Source organism: Aythya marila (genome assembly GCF_965140915.1).
Source record: "Aythya marila genome assembly, chromosome: 1".
Lineage (NCBI taxonomy): Eukaryota > Metazoa > Chordata > Aves > Anseriformes > Anatidae > Aythya > Aythya marila.
Genome location: NC_139042.1, coordinates 146202158 through 146221933, shown reverse-complemented (window position 1 = coordinate 146221933; position 19776 = coordinate 146202158). Strand labels below are relative to the sequence as shown.

The window sequence follows — 19776 nt, the reverse complement described above, 5'->3', positions numbered from 1 at the left end:
GTCTTGCAAAGTCATCTTTCCTTTTTTTTTTTTTTTTTTTTCTATTCCAATGTGTATTTTTGCAAGTAGATAGACTTAAGGCAGGACAGTAGTCACAAGGAGATTTTTTACAGTTCAAATTTAATTTTGATACATTGTCATCACAAAGCATTTTCCAGTTTAAAACCAACCAACCAACTAAAAAAAAAACAAAAAACAACAGCTAATGTTGTAGAAAATGTGCTACTCTATTCATTGTGTACAGTGTCTGATATGCAAAAGTAATAATAAATAAAAATATTTCAAACAGGAATGCATTTTTTCCCCTCATATTTTCCTTTTAATGGTTGGGCTTTAAGACCTAATGCAGGAAATGCACCTGTGTGTTACTTCTGGAGACTTTTACGTATTCCCTGGCAACAGTGACTACTCTGCTGAACTATTTGCATCATGACCTATTCCCTTGGTGGTAAGCTTCAGGGATCATCTGCATCACTGGCCTTAGTGACTCCTAATAACACCAACTATTGATTGTTTTGGAATTATTTTGGAGTTACTGCATGACTAGTTTTCTGCCATGATTATAAGATCCATTTTGTGGCTTTGTGTGTGGTTCAGTCACTTATTTAAGGTAAGTGGAAAATATTAATAGTTCATTTTGCTCTTTTGTTTACACAAATATGCAAATTAAGGCACAAGTGTGAAAAAAAATGGAGTGATGGTATAAATTGTTTTCTTTAATGTCTGGTTCACAAAACTTTGGAATTTAGATCTTTATATGTAAGATTTGGCTTCTGGATTATGTGAATGCTTTCACTACTTTTTTTTTTTTTTTTTTTTTACTAGATATGATTCTTATCTTGTGTCTGTCAGCCTTTTATCTCTACACTATTCTTGACATTTTCGCATCTAAGTGCTTTCATATGTAGTGACACAGACCTTTTATTACACTTCAGTATCCCGATTTCTACAGTTTGCCAGCTAAACTTAGATTATCTAATCTTCTTGACTATTGGTGCTAAGTTCCTCTAAGAGATCAGGCAATGTAGGTGTTTTTTATTATTTTTATTTTTTTCAAGAAAAAGAAGCAAGAAAAGGACCAAGTGTTTTTTGATACTTTGGAAATAAAACATATTGCAATAGTGAAATGTTATGGTGGCAAAATTTAATTAGCTGTAACATGAGAGAAATCAAATCATGACATTTATTTTTAGGAAGATGCCGCCCACAGTGAACTGCAGAGTACCTTGCAGAGAGAGGCGGACAAGAGGCTTTTCAGAGTATAGAGATTCTCATCGAGTGACAAAGCAAGAAAGTATCTCTAAATTTAGTTGTCTGTTATTTTTATTGCTATTGTTATTTATTATTGCTATTATTGTTGTGTATTATTATCATTAAGAATGCCACTAACAGAGGAGAGTGGGTGCTCCTGCAGCAACAAGTGTGGAAGAGATACAAGATAGATTTGGAATCATAATAAAACTAGGGATATAAGCAGCTGTTTTTGCAGGCTGCTTGTTAAAAAGAGCAAATAAAGCATGCATTTTTGGTGGAAGACTAAAAATGAAAGAACTGTTAAAATGAGACAAAGCAGGGAATGTGGCAGCAGCAACTGAAAGAAAGAATGGTGGGAAAAGCTAAAATGAAAAGAATTCAATAAAGGACCGTCTAAGGAGAGCAGGAGTGTAGAAGTAGTATAAATGGAAAACAGCTTTCTTTTTGCCTTTTTTTTTTTTTTTTTCCTCCCTGAAATAGTATTTTGCTAGCTCTGTTTCCCATATATTAGTCTGAATTAGCAGACGTCCTGATTCTCTGGATGTGGTCCCATTTTGCACAGCATCAAGCTATAGGATGCAAAATGCCCTGCTGTGTCTTTTACATGATCAGCAGGAAGAATAGCTGAAGGAGTACAGAATGGGATTTGTTGTCTTTATCTAGATAGGATGGGTTACAATTAACCCATTGCAGACAGCTGTGTTTAAATGCGTGTACACCTGTAGGTATACCTGTGTATATGTGTGCACTTGAGTAGTTATACCAAATGTCAATAAGCCATGAAGGAGTCGGTACATGATGGACACTGAACAGCAAGAACAGCCAAAAAGCTTTGCGTTACGTTATAGTGCTGTGTCCAGTTTGCCTTTCCTCATTCTTGTCAGACTCCTCATACATCAGTCCACACTGAGGTAGCATCTGTATGAAGAGATTGGAAATAGCACTTGACTTCTCATAAGGAGATATCAAAAATGGAGTTTACTGTCAGTGGCAGCAGACTTTTGTCTAGCAGAAATGCCATGTGGTTGAGAGTGCCCAATTGGATGTGGAAAGAGACAGAATGTGGACCAGTCTTGTAAGTACCAGAATGGTGCCATGGCTTTAGCCAGAGTTCACTTTAGATTTAGCCTCTGCCCATTCAGATGCTGTGGATCTGAATGTCCAAGGCTCCTGATCAGAGTTTGGTCTCTGAGGAATGCATAATTGTCTGACTGTTGCTGGACCAGGCAAGGACTAAGTGAGTCAACACTACTCCTATCTGAAGACATGCTGAGGAAAGAAAACCTTAGGAATAAGTGTTAATCCACTACTACTCTCCTTGCTCCATGGTGAGGTGTTGCCCCTGTGATGATTACAGTGCTTGTTTAGAAATCATCCTTTAAAGCTCAGCCAGAGGCAACTTTAGCACAAGTAGGCAGCTTAAAATCCAGCAGAGGGCAATGCTGTATTGCACCTATACAGATATTGCAAATGAGTCTACCTCGAGGACCTTTGAATTATCTTCTCTAATGAGAGATCATGCATTTAATTCAAGATAGATTATACTAACCTTGTGGTTGGGGTTTTTTAATAAATTTCTGTAGTATGGCTGGGGAAATCTCTCCCATTGGTTGTTGCCAATACAAGGATGGATAGATTGCATTATATTTCTGAGCTGCAGAGAAATAAAATGATGACTCATCATAGCTCTTGATAACTTTGGTGTAAAGTTAATGTCCTCCACTTTTTTTTTTTTTTTTTTAATTAACCCCTGTATGCCTCCTCCCCCACCCCATTCATGCCTATTAACTTCTTTGGCTACTGCAGTTTTATTAGGGCCTTTTTATTTCCCCATCATTATTCTTAGCATATTCACAAAGAAGAGGAGAAATAACATAGCTCAGTAGTTAAGTAGGACCATATTCTTGGGAGAGTCATCGAAACAATTCCCATTTTACTGAAATTGTAAAGGCCATGCATACCACGATACTTTTCTGTCTATTAAACATCAGTGAAGAAATTTGAAACAAAGTGCCAGTGGGAAGGGCCATTTAGAGTTACAGATGTATGCAGCTCTCTACTGCCTCATGAAACACGTCAAACTCAGTAGAGATCTTACAAGGTCTGCTGCTCCAGTTTTAATTTTAGACAGCTGCAATCTCAGAGTTTTGTGTGACTCTGATCCTGCTTGAAGCAACTGCACTTCTGGTGTCTCCAGTCTGATCTCTGTGTAGTTCTGGTGCACGGGATGAACCCAGAGCCCGTCTTCAGGAGCTCCTTGTTCTGATGAGTGCCCCAGGGCCCAGACAGGAGCTCTTGAAACTGACTTTGCAGCTGCACACAAACTCCCCTTCGTTACTACTGCAGCAGTGAATGGTCTTGATGCAGTCCCTGGACTGCAGCTTTTACCAGGCTGTTCTCCAAATTCCTGAATGAGCAATAGGAGCAAAGGGTTTCAGATGGATTTATAGGAACAAAGATAAAAAGCCTTCCTAAAGGGACTCTGGAGTAAAGCACCTTTCTTGAGGAAAACTTGTGTACTTTCCTTCTCCTCCTATATTAGACTACACTCTGCTGTAACCTGCAGAGTGACTAGCAATAGCAAATGGAGTAGGGTTTCACCTGAGAAGTCTGATACACATACATGTTTTTATCATACTTTTCTGGTTTTCTCCTGTTCTTACTTCTGAAACAAGCCAGCAGTGTCTTCCACACTGCAAGTCAGTTTGCAGTAGCGGATCAGCCACGCTAATTAGGATGCAGGGCAGATGCTGCGTTTTCCGAGGTTTGCATTTCTGGTTATAATTACAGAGAGCAAAGGAGAGGAAGGAGGTGGCTTTTTCAGTGGCAAAGACAACAGTCTGGGATTTAGAACTAATCTCTTGGCAAACTGTTTTTCCTAATTGATGCGTGCAGCAACGCAGCTGACGTTGCTTGCTTGAAATGCAGAGCCTGGAGCCGGTCACCTTGCTAGCTTAGTGTGTGTGAGGTGTTCCTAAAGCCACAGACTCTTCTCAGGAGGAGAAGCCAGGGGGAATGCAGAGCCGGAGCTGTGTAGAGGGGCTTTGGGGCTGCCCCACACTGGCCGGGAGCTGTCTCAGGTGCTGTCCCTGGGTGCTGGCTCAGGCTTTTCATTTTTCCCCCAAAAAATCGAGGTGACTAAAACAGTTTCATTTCCTCCTCCATCTTTGTGGTAAACAACAGGCACATACATGCAGAGAAGCATAAAGGAAAAAGACTGCTGTCACATTTCTCTTCTAGCCAGAACCAAAGCCTCCAAGTGTTTATAAAACAAGTCTCAAAATACAGCTTTTCTTAAGTCTTCAAGAGTGCAAATATAACTTGCAGCCAACGAAATACCATTGTCTCTGCTCTGTGACAAAGTAAGTGTTTAAAATTTTTTTTAAGGACATTCGGACTGGGCCCCTGAATACCAAGTCCCAGCTGAGCATGAATTCAAATGACTGAGGCCTAAGCCCCTGATAATGGGGTTTATTAAGGAAGCACTAACAGAGCAGAACTGGAGTGGACTGAATGGCCAAACTGAAATAATGGAATGCTTGTGGCAACCAGAAAATGATTGCTTATTGGCATAATTCCAGGATAAACTTCTGCCAAGAGTACACAGTCTTTCCTTGCCAATTTCTTCATATGGGGAAGTACAGTACTGAATTTCTGCACGTAATAGCAGTGCAAAAGAATAGGAGGAGGAGAAATGGCAGTCTACATGAGGAAGAGAAAAAATGTACATCCAAAATGATGTAAACAGCGTGATCCCTTGAGCTTCACTGATCAGCAGCCTCTAAAGAGACCACCTGGGCTTCAGATTTAGGAATATAGTCTGAAATGCAGGTTTTAGCCTGCAGAGTCCTCTCACTTGAATCTCTAATTAACACTGAGTGCAGCATTCAGGGAACAGAAAAATTTGAAACTTTGTTCTAAAACTCCTCCCTTCATGAGCATGAGCAATTTCTTTCATACATGAAAAAAAACGGACTGTCTTGCAACTCTGATGTGAGACACATTCTCAAGAAAAATCTCTTGAATCACTCAATTATTTTATTCACCAAGAAATGCAACTATGAGATGCAGCTGCATATAACTGCAGGTTAAGTTTAAAAAAAAAAAAAAAAAGACTAACTGCTGCTCAGACAAGGGAAGAAAGAGTAGTGAAGTTACTCTATATTGTACTGCCTTGCCCTTGTATACAGGTCTTTTGCATAGAACATTTAGTGAAAGAGCCCTGATTTGTATCCCCCCTCTGCTGGATTTGAAACATTTTTTATTTTTTTTTTTTCCTCCCAGACAAAATCTTGCATATCTGAATGCTGCAAATACTATCCTACAAGGCATTTTATAGCAGCGGCCTCTCCAAATCTCATGTGAAAGCTAATCGTGTAGTATAAAATACTTAAATAGCTACTAGGGCACAACAATCTTTTCTTCCAGGAAAATGCCTTTGAGGCCATTAGAAATATCTGTACTATGAAATGAGTTACAGCCTCTGCATGGGAGATTGAGGTGCTCACCTGAAAAATCTTTGAGCTGCAGCTAGGACTCTCTTGAGAAGTAAGAAATTAATCAAAACCTCTTCTATCAATCACAAAGTATCTGAAGACAGATCTTCCAAGCTTCACATTTTTATTTTGAAATCATTATAAAATTCAACAAAAAGCATAACCTTAAATGATTTTTACTTTTTTTTTCTTTTATTTTCTACCACCGAATTAGCGCTCAGTTTGTGTAACTAACTCATTTTTCAAAGTCCCAGAGGGCTGCTTCTCAAATAGCTTTTGGCTGGATGCTATTATATAAAGTCTAAAGCTGAATACAGCCTAGTTTGGAGGGAAGTGAGAAAGGATACTTTCTGGAAACAACCAACCAGTAGATCAACAGCAAATCTGAGCTGTTCTCAGCCTGATTTTTTTTTTTTTTTCCCAGTTATTATTACGTTTTGGTGTATAGCTTTTAAAAAATTGCCGTATTTATATGATAATAAGAACTCCATTCAAATCAAAGCTGCCTTCCAGCAGTAGTACAACCTCCTCCAGGGCTGTAACCTCCGTTCAGAGGTTAAAAATGCCAACTGTTTTCTTCCTAAACTCAGTCTTGTAATTCTGGCGTTCACTGTGCTTATTCTGTGATACTGTGATGATACAGTTTGTTACAATTCTTGCCACGTCTGCATAGAATCTGGACTTTATTTTTAAAAAAATAATAAAAATATCTCTATGCATCGTGGTTCGGAAAAACAACTTTGGGGAAAGCTTTTAAAGTCTGACCTGTTGCATTTTTATCAATCTGAATCTTGAATAAAATGAAAAAAATAGGCTTTGTATCATTTTTCTTCTCGGCTGGCTATTAACTCTGTACACTGCAGATGATCATCTTCAATTCCATTTTGTTTGTTATTATTATTAATTTTTTTGGCTATCCTGTTCTCCTGTTTGGACTTCCAGGATAATGGTGGGTTCAGTTCTCTCTGTCAGCTGTCAAAATCTCCAGTTGTCTTGCTGAGATTTTCTATCTCTTGCTTGGACAGTGAATACGGAGAAATACAAATTTGCCTGCCCACATCTTAAGAAGATTTTCAGTTTTGTCTTGCACGCTTTACATTAGTTAATAATTTTTTAGTTCTCTGATTATTGGTGTGTATGGTTTTCCTACCTAATTATTCTGTTAAATATTTAATAGTATAAATAACCCCCACCATTTTTTCCTTTGTGCTCCTGCCTAGTTTTCCTCCAATGTTAGATATAAGTCTTTGTTTTCTAAACATGGATGGAATTAGATATGTCTGGCTTTAAAATGACATGACTTCTCTTAGGAACTTAGGAACATTAAACTTTAAATGGTTTGATGAACACTGTCTTCCAGTTTGGAGAGGCAACTTGTTTTTGTTTAAAAAGAATTGTTTTAGTGGTCCTAAGAGAGTATTCTGTGACCTGAAGCAGCTGTAAGATGTAGAGTGACTCATGAATTGATTCTCTGAAAAAATGTGTGTACAAGGATCAAGGAGTGAAGGTAAAAGGAGAGATCATCTGGGATTGAGAAGATGAGACTTGGAAGGATAATTAAAAGAACAGAGCTACATGGTGGACATCAAACTAAAGAAGGGATGTCAGATAAAGAGAATTTTTAGTCAAAAGGGGTTTCCTCATTTTTTCCCCCAGGTGCATTCCAAGAGATGAGGAAAGCTAATCAGTCAATTTCCCCTCATATCCCCCTCTCTCCCACCAGCTAGATGGAAACAGACATAGAAAAGATCACAAGTATTTTGACCTGTTGTGTAGCTGGAAGACAGCTGACAGGCACAGCGGCCTCTAAACTGTACTCCTACAACAGCAAGCAGATTTATTGTTCAGCTAACAGCATTTTGGTGGGAGTATGCAGCTCTGTATTTACTTCCAATTTTTTTTTTTTTTTTTTTTTAATGGAGTATACAAAAGAGCCCAATGTGGCTAAAACACAATGTGGCTACTCTGAAGTCTACTCTATAAGTTCATCTTCTGCTGTCTGCATCTAATGGTATAGCCACAATAATAATATATTTTTTTTCCTGCCTTGGATAGAAATATGAAGCTTAATGCAGGTAAAGTAAGTAACAGGAGTAGAAATGGCAACTCTTCCTAGAGTCCTGCAGTGGTTGTGGACATTGGCCAGGCTCCCATACTTGAAAAGGGAGTTGCTCTCAATCCCAACTCATTTCTTGCTGCTATAAAATGCCATGGTCCATGTCCCTTTATGAATTCAAGGTAGGCTCCTTTCTGGGTGGTTGCTAAATTGCACTGGAATAAGAGAGGCTGTTCTTAAAGCCCTAACTAAGTAGGAAAGGCTCGGAGTCTGGGGAATACCAGTTGAAGAAGCTGAGGCCTGGGGTTTTCTCTTTCTTTTCTGACTGATACTATGGTAGGAGAGTGTATGTGCCTTGGAGATGCTGTTTCCTTTCTGACCGGCAGAGGAGCAAACCTGCTTTTGGAGAAATTTGACTGAAAAACACATTGTAGCCCTATGCTACAATGTGGCTAAAAAAATATTCATTTGCATGTCATGTATATATTTTTTTCCTCATTCGTTTTTGCATAGTTGTCCCTTATACCGTGAGATTTTTGTCATTTGAAGCAATAGTTCGTCTGGCGTAAAAAAAATGTGCAGTACCTCAAAATGTGCAGTACCTCAAAAAGATTAATAGAGGGCATAGGTGAGAGGCTTGAGGCATGTGCTTTCAGCTTAAATAGGGTTCTGATTGTATTGCATATTCTGGAATGGCATTTGAATAGTCAGACAGTGAAGGAGACTGGGAGCCATAATAAGTAGAGGAAATAACGAAATGGGTTATCTTATTTTGGGTGTATAGAATATACACCTTTTTCATTATGGGTGTCACGGTGTTTTTCGAAGGAGTCAAGTGGTATTATTCCTGTTTCATAGATGGAGAAGTGAGGACAGTGACAAATGCTGTGATTTGCCTATATTGCTATTGAGCTGAAAACATCCTCACTGGGGCAGAAAGAGAAAAAGAAAATGATAATACAGTGGAGGTAGCTGCCTGGCCTGTATGGTGCAGCTGTTTGTAAGGAAAATCATATCACAGTTTAAACAGCTCTCTAATTGTGATGCATTCTCCATAACAGTATGTGACTACTGACTGGGACTGTGGTGATATCAGGTTATATCTGCACACAGTTTTTTTTCCTCATGGTAGAAGTAATAGCCCTTGGCTGTGGTCCTAATTACAAAAATAGTTGTATGCATTGATTGCTTCTGTTCCTTTTTTTTTTTTTTTTTTATTTTTTTTTAATCTGTTATCCATAGGCATTGTTACAAATACTGCAGTAAAGAAAATGAGGCCTCTCAAGCTTATTCATTTTCAATAGATTTAGAATAGTGAAGAACACTTGCTCTTGGCCTGACAGAGACAATGAGAAATTCTTTTCTGTGTTTACCAACTGGATGGAATATGCCACCCCTTTCTCATTCATTTTCAGTAGGTACCCAAATTCATCTCAGGTAGATGAAAACACATTAGCTGTCCAAGTAGATGTCAGCTGTGCTCCTTATAACAAAAGATTCTGTATTATGATGTTTATTTGCCCTTTTCTGGTCCTGTAGTTTCTTGGTAGCCAAGTAGTAGCAAAACTCCTTCTGTCAGAGGAGTTGCAAAACCATGAAAAAATACCTTGTATGTCTTAACATTTCAGTCAACAAGAAGACTGTTAGCTAAAGCAAAGACAGTAGCTGGAGGGGTGGGAAGGGAGGCAGAAAGAATAAGGCATGTTCTTCCCCAAATAGGCATGCTTGGACCTTCTGCTATTATCAAGCAGTTTTATTTTCTGTACGTTGGAGAAGCTGTAAAGGTGTTGAAGGAGATTAGATGATTTATTGATGGTTGTGGAAACATGACTACAACATACAGATTCTCCAGAAGAGACATATGGATGCAGATGATGCACAGGAGAGTTGAGTCAGGAGCTTGGCTTTCCTATAAATGAGACAAAAAAATGTTGGAGAGAACAGATGTGGGTCTCCTGTTGTCTGCCTAGGTGTTCGCTGATCAAATCCAGGATTGTTTAATCTCATCTCTAGTCTTGGAAAAATGAAAATGTAAAGAAATTTTGTGTGACTTCATAGATAGTGACACAGCAGGTGTGATTGTTGTGGAAAGAGCAGAGCAGAAAGAAAAAAAAAAATCACAGAGAAGTGGCTTAAAAGAGGCCTTCCTGATAGGATCTAGGAATACAGCTGTATGAACTGAAATTTTTCTTTTTCTTTTTTTTTTTTTTTTAAATATATATATATATATATATATATTTAAGTCTTTCAACTAGTGCTGTGGGAGAGGAAGGTCAATACATGAGGCAGTTGCAGAAGTCAGTGTTTGTTCCCACTGACTCACTCAGACCCACCATGAGGATACCAGAGGAAGTAAATGTGTGCATTGTGGATGAGGGTGAAATAAGTAGGACACCTTGTAAAGCCAGTATGTGTATATATATATATATATATTTATTGTAGGGAATATAGTTTAATACTAATAAGCTAATAAGAACAAAAATAATTTTATTTTAATTTACAAAAATACTTTCATAAACTTGCTGTCTTTTCTTGTTAAAATTGTTCTACGTGAAACATTTCAATTCTGACAAAACATTTTCAGTGGAAAAAAGTGGTTTTTTTTTTTTTTTTTTTTTTTTTTTTTTTTTTTTTTACTTTTTCCTTGAATCTTGAGTCATTCTGAGTTTATGGTGGTCTGCACTAAAAGGTAGAATTCCCAGGGGTATCTGTTATCAGCTTGAACTATTAATTTATGTCTGGAGAACCAGAAGTATAAAATATCCACAGCATGTGTTTGCCCTAGCCTGATGCAAGAGAAAAGCATGCAATTGATTACGTAAATATCAAAGGCTAGGGGAACTGTTATCCACAAGTTAACTAATTACTTTAGCTTATTTACTTGAACAAAGCTAGATGAGGCATGTTAATTGATCATTGTTTTCAACTTTTTCTTTGTTTACATTTAAATCATTTTCTTCAGTTGTGCCTCTCTTAGTTCCCTGCTCATTTGTATAGCGTTGGTATAACCTGCTGGCCTCAGTGCTTGCTTTTTCTGGCCCTTAATGATGCCTATGTTGGAAAGAGAATGTGAAGTTGATTACATATTGGAAAATGTAGTCCCCAAGCTGCACACTGCAATTTTTGAAGTGAAGTGTTTGACTTGGGCTTATCAGCAGGGTCATACTGTGATTTTATTTTTACTTTTAAGCTAACTGTTTGATTGTGGCTTGCTATTATGGGTGCCCTGTGCTGTAGCTGAGGGTAAATGCTGGTTAAAAAAAGAAAAAGAAAGTTGACCAAATAAAATTTCAGCTCTCTAAAGTTTTCCTACTTCTCCCTGGCTGATCTATAGCAAAAAACAGATCGTTATACTTTATTATTATTATTTACTACTACACCACCGAATACATTGCAGCTCCTTCCAGTACTGGTTCTCATTTGAGGCAATTGCCTCCTCCCTACTAGCTACCATTTAGCAGCTTCCCTGATTCTACAAAAAGGGGAGAGCATTGCTGGAACTGCCTCCATGTGGGGTGGCCCTTCTTTTCCCCCACACAGGGAAGTGAAGTGGAAGATGGAAAAATGGAAAGAAAAAAAAAAAAAGAAAAAAAAAAATTAAAAAAAAAAAAAGAGAGAAAATAGAAAAGCTGAGATATTCCTGTTAGCTTAAATTCTGTATTGCTTTGCCAAACAGAGCAACCTGCTGGCTGCAGTGTTTCATGTGTGTTGGAACGGTGACCTGGAGGCTGGAGTTGAGATGTGAACCCTGCAAGCAGCCGTTCTCCTGCAGCTGAAATGCAAGGACCTTTTCTCCATTAGGGTTTAGAATTTCCTACACCACTTTCAACTAACTTGTTAGCACGCAGACCAAGACAAGTAGCTATTGCTATTTGGTGTTGCTGGTGCAGGTCCCAAAATGTCATGTCATGTTATAGAACTGTAATGATCCCTCAGAGGAAAGTAAAAGGTGCAAGAGAATTGAGGACAAAGATTATGCTTTGTAGAGGATTGCAGGACTCTGAACAAATGCTTTTTTTTTTATTTATTTTTTTTTTTTTCCCCCACTCTTCCTAGATGAAGGTAAAATATCATTTCATTATTTAATTTGATATATGGAAACTCAGTGTTTCATAATTGCTCTAATAGGTTTTTCTTTAATAAAATGATTCTGAAACATAATCATGGTGAGAAATGAGAAGGCTTTTTTTTTTTTTTTTTTTTTTCAAGACGGATAGCAACTGTTTTGTCTACCAAACGATACTATAATTAAAGGTACTTTCCTCAGAAAACTTAGCTTGTGTATAGGCTTAGTGGTTTAAACAGAAAGTTATATTTCTGTTTGAAAGGAGCACAGCATTTCTTGACCTGTGGAAGTGCAACTAAATGATGGAGATAAGCAAGCTGGCTCAAGGCTTTGTGCCATGAGGAGGGCTTGGGGAACTTTACCCATAAGGAAGCATACAGAGAAACGTGTGTCATTTCCATGTCTACTTACAGTACCCAGAAAGGAAAAATAAAGGTAATAAGCATGTAGCATTAGATAAAGAAACAGTATTATAGTGGAGGGACAGCTATAACAAAGAAATATGTTACGTATTGATAACTGAAGTGGTTAGGGTGGAAGACACATAAGGAAAAGCTGGTACCTGAAAGACATTTGTGCGAGATCAGACAGAAATATCAGATGGAAGTGGTCTGTGCAATGAATTGAAGAAAATGGAAAAAGGTGGAGTACATGCAAATATCATTGGGTTAGCCCAGGTACATGTTGAAACTGTAAACATGGCCAGAAGCCAGGGCTTGAAAAGTATGTCCCAGTAGAAATCAGAGTAAAAATGATGTAGCTATAATCAAAATTAATGATAGTCAGTAATCAAATAAATACTACTGGTATACAGAGGATAGAACTCATGATTCAGAATTAATTTGGAGGAGTACAGTGAAATGTCTGTGTTTTTAATGTCAACCCAAAGGTGGATGTAGATTTAGTTAGAAGTCCTGGTAGAGTTATGCATGAGGAAAATATAATATTCTTGTTATAGAAGAGAACTGTAATTCCCATTATAGAAGGGTTTATCTTTCTACATTTAGATTGGATGGCAAAAAGCCCTAGTAGTAATAGGGGCTAGGTATCTGTGGATAGGATTTCTTTACTACCTACCACAGGACTTTTAAATGTTGATGCTATTTTAGAGTTTATTTCAGTATAACCACAAAACTCATCCTTAAAAATAACCATTAGTATGAAATGTTAATAAGCTGATTCAGGTTATATTACATTGGATCATAAACTAAAAAAGTCTAAGCTTTTCAGTTTTAAAATAAAGTTTCAGTTTTAAAATAAATTTTTAAAGAAATTAGTTGAACTGGTAAAATGTGTTGGCCCAAAGCAAGACTTTTAATAAAGGACCTTTTCAGATCTTGGTATCAAATTAAAAATAATCTGTTTCCTCAAGAAAGAGAAGGAAAAGAAAGCCCCTAGAGTAATTCCAAGCGTAACTGGGAATCAATCCATTAAAGGGCTATCAGGAGCCTGAACGAATTGTGGAAAACATACTGATCACCCAGGAAGGCAGTGTCTTTAAAGTCCAGAAGTGGCCTGCTGCTGAGAATCAACAAAAATCAAGCTGACTTAAGTCTTTCAAGGGAAATTTAAAGGCAAACACAGTGTTGTTTTTTTTTTTTTTAATATTATTATTATTTATTTATTTTTCTTCCTGTTACTAACAAATGCAATAGAGGAAATGTGTGTGGGGTGGAGGGTGAACACTTTACAGTGGGGTGATTACAGTTCACAAAGGTCTAGCTCTGAAAGTGAGTAAGCATTTGTCTCAGTTTTCAATACAGGAGATCACGTAGGATATAGAGGCACGTGTCACATTGTGAATGAGAGCGTACTGGGGAAGCAGAAGTTTCTGCAACTGTTGCAGAAGTCAAACTCTGAAGAAATTCATTTCAGCCTCTCAACTTCTTCTTTACAGAGAAAACTACTTCCATCTTAGAGAACTGCAAAAGTGGCAGTTGACATTTTGGGTTTGTTAGAAATGATTGTTAAAACATGCATCAAATGCTTCCAGCTTTTGTATAACTGAAGTATAACAAATACAATATTTATATTTTAGAAAGAAGAAATAAGTGGATTCAGGTAACTGCTGACCTGTTAATCTGCCCCAATAGACTGCAAAATAAATAGTGTTTTGAATAAGTAAATATTTAAGAAATAGATGTAAATGTTCATTAAACATGGCATGTGCTTACTGAAAGGAGATTGATCTCCCAAACTACCTCACTTAAAAACTGATTTTTCTAGCTGTGACTAATCTGCGACTAATCAAACCATAACTTATTAAAGTATTTGTTTCAGAACTCGATGATAAATTAATTCAATCGAGAAAAAATATAAGGGGGGTGGGTGGGTATCAACGCAAAAGGTTGTCCTAACATTCGTAAGGAGTTTATAGAGGAATCAAAATGAACAGTGATGTGAAGAGAAATACTGGGCTGTAGGAATTACTTAAGTATGCTTTAGGGATGCATTTTATTTATTCATGATCATGGGATGAAAATGATATTGTAATAAATTGTGAATCATAGGATGCTCAAAATATTGCTTGTGGCCAAGGAGTAATATTTTTTGTGTCCTTTTATACATATTTGCATCGAGAATTTTGTTCATATGATTGAAACCTTAGCAGTCTGATGCAAGAATTATTATTAGTCTAAATGTAATTACTACAGAAGGAGAAAGAATATGTCTATCAAATATAATAATAGCAGTTAAAATAGTTACACATACATACATACACTATGATTCAACTGCTTTTCCTGATATTATCCTAACCCTTCCCCAGCTTCTTTGAGCCCTGAGGTCAGTGTTTTCATTATAGTGTTGGTGATGCTATGGTGACCTTTCAGCATCTAGAGTCCTTTCCCAGGAGGAATGTGATGTCCATGTTGATGGTTCCTTTCTCCTTACTTTGGGATCATCTTAGGGTTGGTTTTAAATGTTTGATGACCTGCTTTTGTACCTTTCTGTTTCTCCATTGGTCTGTGGCTCCGTGTTATAGCCAAGCTTACTATATATGTGTTGTCTTTTGCGTATATTAGAAACTATTTCTTTGTTCTCTTTCTTACTCCTATTTCTCTTCAGCTACAGGTCTTCATTTCTTTATCTGACCATTGGTGAGATTTCTTTTATAGCTTTGAGGTCTGCATTGTCAAGTCCATGCCTGTTCTTGTACCTATATTTCTTTACAGCCTATATTTCTTTACAGTACATTATTGTAATAGAGTCATAAAACCTGAGCGGCTCCACGCAAAGATAAACAAAAGTAAATCAAATTAGCCATAGCCAGTTGGTCAATTAGAAAAATTGCTGCTGCAGCTAAACCAAATGTGACAAAGCTATGGATAGATTAAAGAAAGCTTGGACAGAGCAAACCATGACAAGCCTCAGTCTCAAGGCCTTGCAAACTCATTACAAAGCCTCTGGCCTGTATTAAGGAACAGCAATACATATAGCATTACAATACTTGCAGGGTAACAACATTGTCAGCACAGATGGTGTTTGGTATATTTTATTGGAAGGAACTGGAGGATATGGATGGGTTAAATCACGTGACAAGACTTGGAGTGGGAGATTACACTCATATGGACTAATAATAAGACACTTATTTCTATAAGCTGGGGCCTTGCCAGTTGCTTTGGGAAGAACAGACGAAGGGAAGAGATTTTGAGTAATAGATATTAACAGGAAAAAAGCCACCTGCAAAAGGCATATGTGATCCTAGGATATGCTGCATATGCTAACTTCAGTAGGGATAGGAAAAATAAAGGCTGCTGCTCACCAATGGATCCTCATCCAAAATTGTCTATTTTGTTCTGGATGCTAGTGTTCAGGAAAAGACTTATTCTGATTGGAGCAGGTGAGAAATGGAGAAACCGTGTGTGAGTTTGTTCCAGGGACTACAACTTGCATTAACTGAAGTCCAAAGGTCTAAGGAATGCAGTGTGAAAACATCAGGGACATCAGGGTTGCCTTGGGCTGCTAACTTAGGTATAGAGAACACAAGCTGCATTTGCAGGGTTCTGTGCTGGAGAGAGTAATTTTTATTTTTTTTCTTGGGTTGTTGGTGACTGCATGAAAGTGTTTGTAGTGTTTCTACAAGTGGATGTGTCTGCCTGCCACTGTGCTACCCTATGTGGATACCAATTTGGATCTCCGTTAGAGTTGGGATGTGTGTCCATGGGATAGATATTTCTTAGAAGAGTTGGTGCACCTAGTCATGTGAACTATAGTTATCACAGGAAACGAATGATTTAATGAATCAGGTTCATGAAAGATGTGTGTAATTGTAAAATCAGGTCAGGAGGCCATGAGGGGTTTGTAGTGGAGGCTCAAGCTCTTTAAACTCTACACGTAGTGTGACTTCTGCCTGACTCTCTCAGGTTCTCAGTGTAGATGGATGGTGGATGAACTCATCCACCTCTTCTCTCCCTGCACCCCCCCTCACCCCCCCCACCCCATTTATTTTTTGGTCTCCCAAGCAGAGATTGATTGGGAAATCAGCTGTAAGATTGAAGTAATTCCTATGCCTCAGAGTTGTTTGAAGAAGCTATTTGCTACAGTGCATCTCAGCTGGGCTTCAGTTCTCACCTCGTTACACACTTCATTCTTTCCTAATGCTTTCTGTTTCAGTGTTTAACTCTCATTAACCATTTCTGTCTTCTGTAGTTCTGTTTTGGTGCTCCTTTCATGGTTTTAGCACTGTCTTTTCTTATTAAATCTCTCTCTCTCTCTCTCTCTCTCTCTCTCTGATCTTGGTCTAACTCATCATTTAAACTGTTCTAAGCTTTTTGTTCTCTACCTTTTCTCTTTGCTGTTTCTTGCAGTTCATCCCACCACAAAATTCTTCTTTCTTTCTTTTTTTTTCTCTCTTCCTGTTGGTTGTAAATATCACCTGATCTTGTTACCATTGGCGTAGATGAAAGTCTCATTACAAAAATCAAAACGTCAAAGAGTCCATTTGCTACTAATATCTTTGACAGTTCTTTAAATCAAAGGTTGAACTAGAAATGTTATCCATATTTGTAATTTCATGGGAGCACCTGCCCTTGCTGTTCTATTATGTACAAAACAATGATGTAAATTTCTGTTGTCTCACCTGTTATGTTGGATTTGATGTGTTTGTGTGGTGTAAGATGAGGCTTCATTCTGTGCAACATGGTTTTCCTCTTGCTTATAATTAATAGCAAAGGCAGTTAAGAAGCAGCCTGGCTCTCTCTGCCAGAGAGATACACATGTCTGCAGGTCTAGTGTTTCCTTAGACAACTTGGCAAGGATTTTGGCTGCAGGGAGACTTTGGCAAATATGCTACATCAGGGCTCCATGAGGTTTTGTTTATAGGGCTTCTGGAGCATTTCAGACTCTACAACCCAGGTATTTTTCCTGGCAATTTTGTGGAAAATAATATCAATGAGATTTGAATTTGAGTCTCTTTCAACTCAATGTAAATCAGCTTCCCTAGAGATAGATATTCACAGCTCCCAGTGACTCTGGCAGCCTGTGGGGTTGTGCATTACTGCATCCCAGGTCCTCGGGGTGAGCAGCAATGATGCAGAAAGAAACTCTCAGCACAGTTCATGTATTTCTTTGCATTTGGTGGCACCCTGAGCTACAAAGCCCCTAGTGCTGCCTTGCTTCATCATGTGACAGTGCCTTGAGATTACAGAACTATTTGTCTCTCTTTCCCTTTTTGTTTTCACACAAGCTGTTAATATTTCTTTAATTAAGGAGTTAGTTGTTTGGAAGAGAGGAAGTGAGAAGTTAAATTGTAGTGAAAATGGGATGTGAGGTGAGGTGCAGTGCTACTGGTGGTGACGTTTCTCCAAGGAATAGGGGCTAAAGGGGGAAAGGTCAAGTCTTAACTGTATTGTAACTATGTTTAATTATGGAGATCCAGTTTGTGTAATGAGTTGAATAAAAAGGCAGATTTGTTATTTTCTTATTGCATATTGTATTTATGTATTTATTTATTAATTTCATTTTCTTTAAAACAGAAGAGGCTCTAGTTGGAAGCATACAGTGAAAGAAAACAAAGCAAACAAACAAACCTTACAAAGGATTCATGTGTGCCTCAGCTTCAGGCTCTGTTTGAGATCTCTGGGAACACTGTTTGTCCTTTTTTCGGTAAACCAAACTGGGGTTAATGACAGCTGCTTTAGGCACTTGAATGCCAGGTATCTTGTAGCTTGCACATGAACTATACTGAAACAAAACTATTAAATTTTGTCATCTGGCTTCTAACATCTCTCTATCAATCTAAAGATAGATACTTAAAAGTCCCTGTGTTGCAGATTCCTCTCCTGTTTTCCATGTCAATTACAATTATGTTGCTTTTGAACAAGATGGTTGCCAGCAGGGAATAGTGAGAAGTGCCAAATTAAATTTCAGATACATTTTGTTCTTTGTTTGTGGTGAGAATTATTTCTCTCCTCTCAGTGAAATGATCTCAGATATCCTCTAAACTCTGTGGTATCAGTTTAGTGGAGTGTTCAAGGCTATCTTAGTGGCTAGCACTGGTGATGCCTCCTTCTAGGTCCTGGCATAGATCTGTTTTGGAAAAAAATAAAATAAAATAAAAAATAAAAAGGTTGGGGAGACCTTTCATCCAAGCAACCATTAGACTACTGTCTTGGTACCCTGCTACCTACTAGAGAGACACTTCTGGGAAATGGGGGAGGATTCTCAGTTTTCACATAAGTACTTGTTATAGCCCTACTTTCAGGTGAATGATGCCACAATGTGACAATGCAAACTATAGCCAAGTGAGAAAGGAATGTGTGTAAACCATTTCACAGAGTGGTTGAGGTTGGAAAGTATCTCTAGAGATTATCTTGTCTAAACCATTGTTCAACCAGTTAGCTAGAGCATGTTACACAGGATCGCATCCAGGCAGGTTTTGAGTATTTCCAAAGAAGGAGATTCCACAACCTCTCTGGGCAGCCTGTTCCACTGATCTGTCACCCAAATCATAAAGTTCTTCCTCATATGGTGATGAAACCTTGTGTGATTCAATTTATACCTATTACTCCTTGTTCTACCAGTGGCCACCACTGAGAAACGTTTCGCCCCATCCTCTTTACATTGTCCTCTCAGGTATTTGTAGAGTTTGATAAGATCCCCCTCTCAATCTCCTCCTCTTTAGGCTAAACAGGCCCAAGTTGTTTAGTCTTTCCTTGTAACACAGATGCTCCAGTCTTATAATCATCTTTGTGGCTCTACACTGAACCCTCTCTGGAAATTCTATATCCCTCTTGTACTGGGGAGCCCAGAACTGGACACAGTATTTCAGGTGTGACCTCACCAGAGTTGAATAGAGTGGAAGGATCCCCTCTCAAACTGCTGTCCACACTCCTGATACAGGCTAAAATCCAGATCTGACACATTTAAGTCAGACAGCTTTGAGTAACTTTTGGTGATTGGCTGATCCTTCACCTCCAAGCAAAGGATTTTAAATCTTTTTTTTGTTTGTTTCTTTTTTTTTTTTTTTTTTCCCCTGTATTTAAATATTTGTTTCCCAAATACAGTTTTGGGGTTCATTAGAATGCTGTGGATAGCCTCTGTGTGCACAAGTCCTATCTCTGTGCCCATTTTGCATTTTAGTCAATTAGCTTAACTGCTATTAAGAAGAGACACTAATTGGTGGGGGAGGAGAAGACAGATAGCAACATGCCAATAACAATTAAGGTAATGCATCACATATAACCTATGCAAGTCTTTTTCTTTAAAAAAAAATTCTTTTCAGATGTTGAGTAAGCCTAATAAGAACCTTGCAAGGTAGACTTGTAAGGTAGACTATGTAACATTCCCTACTTTGTATGAACGGATAAAGTAGAACACAAACTATATGCTGTGTGTAGTTTTACACAATAAATCACAGCCAGAGATCAGGAAAGATGAGAGAAGTTCCAGGCCCATCAAGAGAC

The 19776-nt window shown here is 38.0% G+C and overlaps 1 protein-coding gene across 1 annotated transcript in view; it reads left to right on the top strand.

Moving 5' to 3' along the window:
* PTN (pleiotrophin) overlaps positions 1-19776 on the top strand; it is a 76663-nt gene that overhangs the window by 31899 nt on the left and 24988 nt on the right. The gene's annotated exons all lie outside the window — the stretch shown is intronic.